Source organism: Anomaloglossus baeobatrachus, chromosome 1 (assembly GCF_048569485.1).
Source record: "Anomaloglossus baeobatrachus isolate aAnoBae1 chromosome 1, aAnoBae1.hap1, whole genome shotgun sequence".
Lineage (NCBI taxonomy): Eukaryota > Metazoa > Chordata > Amphibia > Anura > Aromobatidae > Anomaloglossus > Anomaloglossus baeobatrachus.
The window spans coordinates 889,509,851-889,521,807 of NC_134353.1; positions in this window are offsets into that span (position 1 = coordinate 889,509,851).

Here is an 11,957-nt window from a genome sequence, read left to right on the forward strand (position 1 = left end):
AACCGCTCAAACCGTAGAGGGAAACACAGTCACCGCCAAGGCTACAGTTCCCAGGGCCAGAGCCTGCGGGCAAAAGGGGCTCCCTCAGCATCCATCCAAGCTGGGGAGCGGGTTACCGGTGAGAAGCCATTGGAACCATAGCACAACACAGGTGCAGGGAAAGGCAGTCGCCATCAACCGGCCGGGAGAAGAACCACCGCAGCCGTCTGTGGGACCCGTCCATCCAGCCGTTTGTTTTACCGGAGACTTTGCATTCGTCATTGGCTGAGTGAGTACCACCGTGCCGTGTGGCACAGCACTGCCCCCGCGACCCTGCACCTCACCAGGCCCCGTAACCCGCCTGCCATCCCTAAACCCCTCACCGGGCCCCGGGACACCAAACCCCCTACCCACGGAGGGGAGAACCAACATCCAAGCTGCTCCCTATCATCGCTCCCGGGATCCCCGTCCAGAGCAGCGGTGGTGTCACAATCTCACCACAACCGTGGGTGGCGTCACGGAAAATATTCCCCAAACCACACACACCAATTCCCCCCTTTCATTCACGGGCGAGGAATGCCGCTTGAGGCCCCGGGATCCGGCCCACCGCTCGAGCCACCACCGAGCAGTAGCAGCAGCAGCCGGACCCGAGCAGTGGGTGAGCGCAGCGTCCCCTCCTCCGCCCGCGACACAAACAAGCCATAGAGACCCTGAAAAACAAGGCCTGCAAAACCTTTTATGCCATTGTTGCAGGCGGAGGGGCCGCGCTCGCTACGCTCAGGTCCACGGCTGCTGCTGCTGCTGCTCGGTGGCTCGAGCAGTGGGCCGGACCCGGGGACTCGAGCAGCGTTCCTCGCCCACGAGTGAAAAGGGGGTGGTTTGTTTTGGGAGATAGTTTGTGACGCCACCCACGGGTCGTGGTGATGATGGGCACCACCGCTGCTGGTGACGGGGATCCTGGGAGCGATAGTAGGGAGCAGCTAGGATGTTGTCCCCTCCGTGGGTAGGGGTTGGTGATCCCGGGTCCAGGTGGTGTAACGGGGAGGCTGGATGGCTGGGGTGCAGGGTTGCAGGGGCAGCGCGGCGTGGTGCCGGATGGCACTGTGGTACTTACTCAGACACAGATGCACAGAGTCTCTGGTAAACCAAACAGCTGGATGGATGGGTCCCGCATCCGCCTGCAGTGTTTGTGCTCTCCCTGGACAGGGTGATGGTGGCTGTCTTTCCCTGCACCTTGTTAGAATGTTCTGACTCCTGTGGTTGCCCACCGGTAGTCCACTCCCCGGCGTATAGGTACCGAAGGAGCCCGTTTTGCCCGCTGGCGCTGGCCCTTGGATCTCTAGCCTATGGCGGTGGCTGTGTATCCTCACGGTGTGGACTGTTGCCTTCTGTCGGGTCATGGTTGTTAGGAAACCCCTGGGGTTCCGTTCACTTTCGGATTTGACCGTTGTCGGCGGCTCCAAGCCTAGTCGGGGTCCGATGGCCCTGCCTTTGTGCTTAGCCTCACTCCGCTCCTCGGCTCGGTACCGGCGGGCCACCGCCCGACCCCGGTCCTACGGTTCCACAGAGATCCACTAACTCCTGCAGATGGCCACCACCGTCTGCCAACCTTGCTGTTTGTGTCTGGGCCCCTACCCAGACACCGACAGTTTCTGACCTCTCATTTTCACCTCCAAACTCTAACTGTCACTTTTCCCGCCTCCAGGCCTGTGAACTCCTCGGTGGGTGGGGCCAACCGCCTGGCTCTGCCCCACCTGGTGTGGACTCAGACCCTGGAGGGAGGCAACAAGGGTTTTTGTCTGACTGGTGTGAACTATCCAGGGGAGAGTGTGTGTGTGTTGTTATGTCTGTGACAACCTGGCAAGTCCAGGGCGTCACACCATCCGAAGGAAATTGTATCATCTGAAGCCACCAGTGAGGGTCTGGCTAAAAATCTTCGAATCCATCATCGCCCCAATCCTCCTGTACGGCAGCGAAGTCTAGGGCCCTCATACTTACCCAGATTGGTCAAGGTGGGATTCCAGCCCAACAGAAATATTTCACCTGGCATTCTGTAAACACCTTCTCCAGGTCCATCGAAGCACTTCCAACAGTGCCTGTCGAGCCGAGCTGGGCAGATTCCCTCTACACCTAGCAGCTCTGAAGAGGTCACTATCATTTCAGGCTCATCTACAGAGTAGCAATCCAAGCTCCCATCACCACAAAGCCCTGATATATATACGTGGTCCAGATGAACCAGGACCCCTGGCACAGCCCTCCCAAACCCAACTGGACAAAATAACCAATCACAGCAGCCTGACAAGAACCAGAATCAGGAAGATGGTAGACGAGGGCCAGGAGAGGTATGTCAATGACTAGAGGACCGGCATCAACACCTCACAGAAACTGACCACGTATCAGAGACTACAGAGAGACTACAGACTGGCCCCATATCTGGAAAAACTCCCAGACCCCAGAAACCGCAGAACCCTGAGCCGATATAGACTCAGTGCCCACAGTGTAGCCATCGAATCCGGCCGACACAAGCAGAGCTACAAGCCCAGGGGGGACAGACTGTGCCAACACTGTGACCTGGAGGCCCTGGAGGATGAAACCCACTTCCTGCTACACTGCACCAAGTACTCAGCAGTGAGGGACACTCACTTCAGGAGACTCTCCCATCTCTTCCCAGATTTTAGCTCCATGAAGGAGGAAGAGAAAACATATATCCTGCTGGGGGAAGAAGAGAGCGTAGTGGAGATAGCAGCGCGGTATATGAGCGAATGTCATAGACTTCGAGAAAGAGAACTATGATAAGTCATGGACTTCCATAGCCCCCCATTCCAGATGTGGCCCCCCAGTCCACACCCTGGATATGCCCCATCCACCGTTACTACAGTCCCCACCCTGGATATGCCCTATCATAAGCCATGGACTTCCATAGCCCCCACCCTAGAAGTGCCCCCACAGTCCCCACCCTGGATGTGCCCCATCCATTCTTCCTACAGTCCCCACCCACCATCCCCACAGCCCCAGTCCCTAATGTACACTTGCTTTGGAAAAACTAATTTGTATTTGGTCCTGCCAATAAAGCTTATTTGATTTGATTTGATTTGATTTGATTTGAGAGAGATAGATAGATAGAGGGATGGATGGATGGATAGATAGATAGATAGATAGATAGATAGATAGAGGGATAGATAGATGGATAGATAGATAGATAGATAGATAGATGGATAGATAGAGGGAGATAGATAGATAGATAGATAGATAGATAGAGAGATAGATAGATAGATAGCTAGATAAATAGATAATAGATAGATAGATAATGGATAGTTAGAGGGATGGATAGATAGATAAATATTATATAGATAAATAAATAGAGGGATAGATAGAGGGATAGATAGATAATGGATAGATAGATAGAATGAGGGATAGATAGATAAATAATATATAGATAGATAAATAGTTAATAGATACATAGATAATGGATAGATAGATAGATAATAGATACTGTAGACAGATAAATAATATAGATAGATAGACAATGGATAGATAGATAGATAATAAATAGATAAATAGATAGATAATAGATAGATAATGGATAGATAGATACATAGATAGATAGAGGGATAGATAATGAATAATGATAGATAGATAGATGGATAGATAGATAGATAGATAATAGATACATAAATAGATAATGGATAGATACATAGATAGATAGCTAGATAGATAAATAGATAGATAGATAAATAAAAGATTGATAGATAAATAGATAGATAGATAGATAGAGTTTGAAGTTCAGCAGGTAGGATCGTGGAAACCCTTCAGCAATAAAGAAAAAATAAAAAAAAGAAAGAGTCAGAAATACTAAATTAAATTGTACAAAAAACCCACACATTTTTGTTTACACAATATTCAGTGATGTTTTAGACATTTTTTATGCCTGAGAATTTGAACTGAATAACTTTTGTCTGGAGTGCTACCTCTGTTCCTGGATGCACAGGGGCATAACGATCGTGGACACAGAGGTCGTCACCGCGATCGGGCCCGTCAGAGGGAGAAACAGCTGGCTCCTTTCAATGAGAGAGGAGCTGCGCTGTTCTTTTAGTTTCAATCAGTAGCATAGCTACTGGGAGTGGGGTAGAATATGCGACCTCCCCGGGCCCCGTGCTCAGAGGGGGGCACTCGGAGCTTTAATGTAGTATAGGTACACACACACAATATATATACACCCATACAACCAGGATAGGGCCCAGGCTGGGGGACATACAGTAAGTATTAGTGGAATGTAGATATTAGTGATGAGCGAGCACTAAAATTCTCAAGTATAGTGGAACTGAATAGTTCAAACGCTCGGACAGGCTAGACTCGAGTACCGAGTATAATCCAAGTCAATGGGAAACTCGAGCATTTTTCTGAAAGACCCTAACAGGTGAACTGGGGGGGGGGGGCAGGAAAATCACTGAAATGGTAGGAAACAGCACTCAAATGGAATGGGAACAGCATGGGGAAGATGCCTAGATGCATCTTTGACTCCCAGGTTGCTGCTGGAAACAACGTTGCCGAAGTATTACTCCTTTTTTATGGACTGACAATAAAACATACAAAACCAAAGATAAAATGGATTTTACAGGAAAAAATGTTTCAAAACATTCTTTCCTGTATAATCTAATATATAAAGCTGAGTGTATGTGTGTGTGTGTGTGTGTGTGTGTGTGTGTGTATGTGTGTGTGTGTGTGTGTATGTCCGCTAAAGGAATCCGCACCGTCGCATTTACAATCACGAAATTTTGCACAGACACTCCATGTGACTTAGGGAACATCATAGACTAAATTTTGACAGAAAAATTTAACCCGCGCTTTACAGTTACTCTCCAACAAACCTGCCTCTGTTAAAGTCAATGGAGCTACAAGCTATAGGTTATTAATAGCAGCTATGATTGGTTACTGTAGGAACTAGACATTCATAGTATAACAAGTTTATGTGTGATGTATTAAGATGTCGGTAGAGAAACAGAGAGAGACAGACAGACATAGGCACAGACAAGGTAACAGGCAGACAGGGAAAGAGACAGAGAGAGAGACAGACAGTCAAAGAGACAGAGACATACAGGGAAAGAGACAGAGAGAGACAGACAAAGACAGACAGGGAAAGAGATCGATAGAGAGAGACAGACAGAAAGAGACAGCGTAAGAGGCAGACAGGGAAAGAGACAGACAGAGAGAGAGACAGACACTCAAAGAGACAGAGGCTGACAGAGATAGACAGAGATACACAGACAGGGAAAGAGACAGAGAGAGAGAGAGACAGACAGTCAAAGAGGCAGACAGACAGACACAGACAGACAGGGAAGGAGACAGATACAGGGAAAGAGACAGACAGGGAAAGAGACAGACAGGGAAAGAGACAAAAACAGGGAAAGAGACAGAGACAAAGAAAAAGAGAAGGAAAGAGACACAGACAGACAGAAGGGGAAAGAGACAGACAGGGAAAGAGATAAAAACAGGGAAAGAGACAGAGACAAGGAAAAAGACAGGGAAAGAGACAGAGACAGACGGGGAAAGAGACAGACCTGGAAAGAGACAGACCGGGAAAGAGACAGACCGGGAAAGAGACAGCCCGGGAAAGTGACAGGCCGGGAAAGAGACAGGCCGGGAATGAGACAGGCCGGGAAAGAGACAGACCGGGAAAGAGACAGACTGGGAAAGAGAAAGGCAAGGAAAGAGACTGACAGACAGACACAGAGCTAGAGAGAGACAGACAGATACAGAGAGAGAGAGACAGACACAGAGATAGAGACAGATAGAGAGAGACAGACAGAGACTGATACAAAGACAGACAGAAAGATAGACACAGACAGACATAGATAGAGATAGAGGCACAGATGGATAGAGACAGACACAGAGACAGACAGAGAGAAAGAGACAGACACGGAAAGAGACAGAAAGAAAGACACAGAAAGAGAGACCGAGAGACAGACACAAAGAGACAGACAGAGACAGACACACTGAAACAGACACACAGAGACAGACACACAGAGACAGACAGACAAAGAGACAGACACACAGAGACAGACACAGAGACAGACAGACACACAGATCAGACAGACAGAGACAAACAGACAGAGACTGGAAGAGAAACAAACAGACAGTTACTATCCCGGGCAATGCCCGGGTACTACAGGTCATATAAGGCAAAATCAACACTCCTTAACCCCTTCACCCCTGGCAGATTTTTTGCTCCCCTTCTTCAGAGAGCTATAACTTTTTCATTTTTCTTTCAATTTTGCCAAATGAGAGCTTGTTTTTTGAAGGACAAGTTGTACTTATAAATAAAACTATAAGTTTTACCATATAGTCTACTGGAAAACGGCAAAAAAATTCCAATCATGGAAAAATTGATAAAAAAAAAGTGTGATTGCATAATTGTTTTTGAGATATTTTATTTACTGTGTTCATTATATAGTAAAACTGCTGTATTGGTGTGATGCCTCAGGTCAGTACAGGTTTGTAGATACCAAACACGTATAGGTTTACTTTCATCTAAGCGGTTAAAAAAAAATGAGAAGTTTGTCCAAAAAAAGTGGCTCACTTTTTGCGCTATATTCCGCGACTTTTAGCGTTCTTATTTTTCGGGATCTATGGTTCAGCAATGGCTTATTTTTTGTGACTCAAGCTGATGTTTTTAATTGTATCCTATTTGTGCAGATGCTACGTTTTGATCGCCTGTTATTGAATGTTACGCAAAATTTGTGGCAGTCGAAAAACAAAATTTTGGCGTTTGGATTCTTTTTGTCCGCTATACCGTTTACCGATCAGATTATCTGATTTTATATTTTCATAGATTTTATTGTCATATATTGTCATATATACATGTTATTGTCATAGATCAGGCATTTCTGAACGTGGCGATACCAAATATGTGTATATTTTTTACATTTTAATTCTTTAATTTTCAATGGGGTGAAGGGGGGTGGGTGATTTAAACTTTTAGTTTTATTTTAATTTTTTTTATTTTTTTAAAACTTTTCTTTTACTTTTTTTTTATTTTACTAGTCCCCCTAGGGGATTATAAGGATCAGCAGTCTGATTGCTCATTTATGTCTGTTGATCACAGATACACAACTCTGATCTTCAGAAATACTCACCTCTTGTCACTGGCAGCACTAGGCCGAGTGAAACAGGAAGAGATTCATGCTAGCTACAGGAGTCATCACATGACTCTGTGCTACCATGACAACCATTGGCTCACAGTGATCACGTCATTGCGCCGCCGATGGAGCCGGATAAGTGAAGATTTAGGCTATGTGCCCACGGGAGCTCGTACCTGCGGATATATTCGCAGGTACGGCCGCAGGTTTCCCACAGCACCTCCCTGGAATCTGCAGCTATACATAATTGCGGGATTTCAGCGGAATTGTTGCGGTAAACCTTCGAATATTCATGCGATTTACCTGCAAAAGTCCCAGCCTCTATTTCCATAGTGGAGGGCCGGGATTTCCGCAGGTAAATCCACAGGAATAATTGACATGTAGTTATGTGCGGCTGCGGGACATCCGCAGCATATTCCGCAGCCATACATTCCGCAGCATAGACACAGACACTCCCCATGTCCCATAGGGTAACATGGGGAGAGTCTGTACTTGCTGAAACCTGCGGATTTATCTAGAAAATCCAGATAAATCCGCTGGTTTTCTGCAGCAAAATCCGCAGGAGCAAGCTCCTGTGGGCACATAGCCTAACTGTGGTGAGGATTTAAATGGCTCTGTCACATTTTAACAGCTCCATTTAAGGGGTTAACAGGCACTGGTGGAACACAGATCCACTCGTGCCTGCGAGGCACACATGTCAGCTGTTCAAATCAGACAAGGTCATCACTTCTGGGTCCATCCATCTTGGCTCACACCCATTCCTCACTTCTTGCTCTGAATCACATCTGCGATACCCCACTCATTGGCGGTATGTCGCAATCTCTCAGTGGGGACCTTTCTTGAGGTCAGTGAGCAAGCGACTAGCATCTGGGTCCGTAAAGCTTCCAGCCGCTTGGCCCTCCTGCAGGTTATGACCATAGCTAGGGGAAATTGTACAGTCTCTGGCTCACACCCATCTCTGGCTTTCCTTCAAGGAACCTGGTGACTTTCTCCACCCGGCCTTTCCTCTTTCTACATTAGCGCCATTATCTGCTGCCACAGACCTCGCCCTATGTTCTCATCAAAGAGCTCATTGATCGCAAGCTCTCTTCTTGCCAACATGAGTCTCTACTCTGAAATCATATAGCACTGCTCTCCCATCAACTCCCATCAGACTAATGGCACCGTCTCTCTCATTGCTCGGTGTACTTCATCACTGCTCTGCTTTTCACTGAGTGGGACATTCCTGGCTCACGATTCCGTTTTGTCAATGCCTTCTCCTGCGTTCCTTCATCACACTGCACTGGGCGGGCCTTCTCTTTCCATTTCGCCCTACTGGAGTTGAATCCTTATACTGCAGACCGACACTTCTGTACATGACACTTCCATAAGTAGGCGTAAGCTCTGGAGGACTGCACAGCTGTTTACGCCCTTTCATACCTTCTACGCCCAAGATGGGTTCGACCTTCTTCCACTAACTGCCATGTTGAAGTTCATACGCTGCACCATCTTTGACTGCATAACAGTCTCCATCCTTCATGCAACTCGAGCCTTCCACACAATCACTTAATTCTTCACGGTGTGAGATTCGATCCCACAGAGTACACCAAGTATAACATGGTGCAGATTGGTAGCCATGGGGGAAGTACTCACCTCTTATGCTCCGGCACATTACATGAAGATGGATGTCCTGTCTGTGTGTACAGTGGTGTGAAAAAGTGATTTCTTATTCTTTTCATGTTTGTCACACTTAATTGTTTCAGGTCACAAAACAAATTTAAGTATTAGACAAAGATAACACATGTAAACACAAAATGCAGGTCGTAAATAAGATATTTATTATTAAGGGAAAAAAGAAATACAAACCTACAGGGCCCCGTGTAAAAAAGTGACTCCCCCCATTAATAACATAAATTAACTGCTATTTATCCCATTTTTGGGAATCTGTGTTCAATATCCACACCCACGCCTTTTTACTGCCACACCTGTTCTCAAGCAAGAAATCACTTAAATAAGACCTTCCTGACAAGGTGTTCATGGCGCCATCATAAGAGGGAGACTGGGCAAAGATTGCCTGCATGGCAGAGATTGAAGATGAAAACCACTGCTGAGCAAAAAGAACAAAGAGGTTTGTCTCATTTTTGCCAGACAACATCTTGATGTTTCCCAAGACTTTTGGGAGAATACTCTGTGGACAGACGAGACACAAGTGGAACTTTTTGGAACCATTACATCTGGCGTAGAGGTAACACAGCATTTTAGAACATCTTACCAACAGTAAAATATTATGGTGTTAAGGGTGCTTTACACGCTGCGACATCGTTAACGATATATCGTCGGGGTCATATCGTTAGTGACGCACATCCGGCGCCGTTATCGACATCGCAGCGAGTGACACTAAGGAGCGACGATCAACAAGCGCAAAAACATCAAAAATCATTGCTCGTTGACACGTCGCTCCTTTTCATAATATCGTTGCTGCTGCAGGTACGATGTTGTTCGTCGCTCCTGCGGCAGCACACATTGCTATGTGTGACGCCGCAGAAACGATGAACATCTCCTTACCTGCGTCCACCGGCAATGAGGAAGGAAAGAGGTGGGCGGCATGTTCCGGCCGCTCATCTCCGCCCCTCCTCTGCTATTGGACGGCTGCCATGTGATGTCGCTGAGACGCCGCACGAACCGTCCCCTTAGAAAGGAGGCAGTTCGCCAGCCAAAGCGACGTCGCAGGGAAGGTAAGTCCGTGTGACAGGTGTTAGCGATGTTGTGCGCCACGGGCAGCGATTTGCAACTGACGGGGCGGGTACGCTCGCTAGCGATATCGGTACCGATATCACAGCGTGTAAAGTACCCTTTAGTGTGATGGTCTGGGGCTGTTTGGCTATTTCAGGAGCTGGAAAACTTGTATTAAATTGACCCATGAATTTTGCTGTCTACCAACAAATCCTGAAGGAGAATGTCTGGCCATCTGTTCGTGACCTCAAGCTGCACTTGCGTTATGCAACAGGACAATGAACCAAAACACACCAGCAAGTCCACCTCTGAATGGCTTAAGAAACACAAAATTAAGACTTTGGAGTGGCCTAGTCAAAGTCCTATTGTGCCGCCCTGAGAGGGGCCCGGCCGCTCTCTGCTGCTCGGGCCGAGCCGCTCGAGGTCCGGGCTCGGGTTGTCGGTGGCACGAGCGCCTCCGGACCGGGGGCCACGTCGCTCTGTTAAGGGATGGGGCACTCGCACGCCCGGGGTCTACTGCAGTGGGGGTCTGGCCCAGCCGGTGCTCCCGGTGCCAACCACGATCGGCACTCTCCAACGGGAACACCGCTGTGTCGCGGCCGGCTCTGCTGCCTTGCAGCTGCCTCCCAGCGGAACCTCAGCTGAGGCCCGCGACCCAGGAGCGGCTTGCTTTGCTTTCTGGGCCTTCTTGGCCAGGCGGACTGCTGGGGCCTGGGCACTCTTGGGCACGGTCACTTCCGGGACATCCGGCATCGCCTCGTGATCAGGTGCTGGCCGGTAACGGATCCCCTCGTGCAACGGGCACAGCGCGGCTGGGTTCCACAGCAGGTCCGGGCCAGCCTCCCCAAGCAGCTTCCCATGAGCGCCCGGGACATACTCCGCCACCGCTGTCGGGGGTAGGGATACGGGTGGAGGAGCAGCGACAACCACTGCGGGCAATGGAGGAGGCGGTATGGCGGGCAGCAGCAGACCGAGCCCCTCAGCCGCGATGGCCAACCCCTCAAGGGCATAGGGACGTGAGTCGCCTTCCCACCCTGCCAACACCATCATCCTTTCAGGGGCCCGCACGGCAGCCACTATCTCCCCCATCTCCACTGCCCAGTGCTCCACCAGGAAGCTTACCTGGTGCTGGCGGCACATCTCCTCCATCCGGGCCTTCACCCACGCCGCTGTTCCTTGCGCAGGGTCCGGGGTATCAGGACACTGGACGGGAGTCGCCATGCTGCACTGCCGGGGTCCAGGAACAGAACGGATGCAAGGTCCTGGAGTCCCTGGCTTTTTATCTTCTCGGTCACATCAAGCAGCCTCCTCGCCCGCCTCCCCCCTTGGTTTTCTCTTAGCACTCCTCCTTCGGGGGTGGGGCTTCACTTTCACGCCTTCACTGTTCGGAGAAGACGACTTGAGCGGGAAACTTTCGTGCCAAGATGGCGGAACTTCAACTTTTTCGGCAGGACGCCGCTGACGGATACTTCTAAGGCGCACTTCCACAGGTAAGTTGACTGTTCGAATCCTGTTCGTGATGCCAGAAGAGTCGATGTGTACCGCCCTGAGAGGGGCCCGGCCGCTCTCCGCTGCTCAGGCCGAGCCGCTCGAGGTCCGGGCTCGGGTTGTCAGTGGCACAAGCGCCTCCAGACCGGGGGCCACGTCACTCTGTTAAGAGAGAGGCAGTGGGGTGGTGGTGGTGTGGGATGAGGCGCGCAGCCGAAGGGGCCGCGTTGTTGTCCTACGGCGTTGTTGTCCTACGCCACCCTTGGGTCGTGGTGACGGGATGCACCACCGCTGCGGCTGGAGTGAAGGGGCTCTTCCGGGATCGGTGTTGCGGCCGCAGCCTAGATGTTAGCCCCTCCGTGGGTAGGGGCGGTGTGTCCGGGGCCCGGATGGCACTGGTGTACTCACGATTAGTTCACACTCAGAGTCACTGGTAAACCAAAGTTCGGGTATGGTCGGGTCCTGCAGTCGGCCGCTTGTGTCCCTTGTGGGGTTGATGGTGGCCCCTTTCCCTTGCACCTCTAGTTGTGGTTTTTCGGCTACCCTTGCCTGGACAGTGGTAGCCCGCTCCCCGGAGTAGAGTTGCCGGAGGAGCCCTTGGTTGCCCGCAGGCGCTGGCCCGTCGGATGTTTGGCCCTTGGC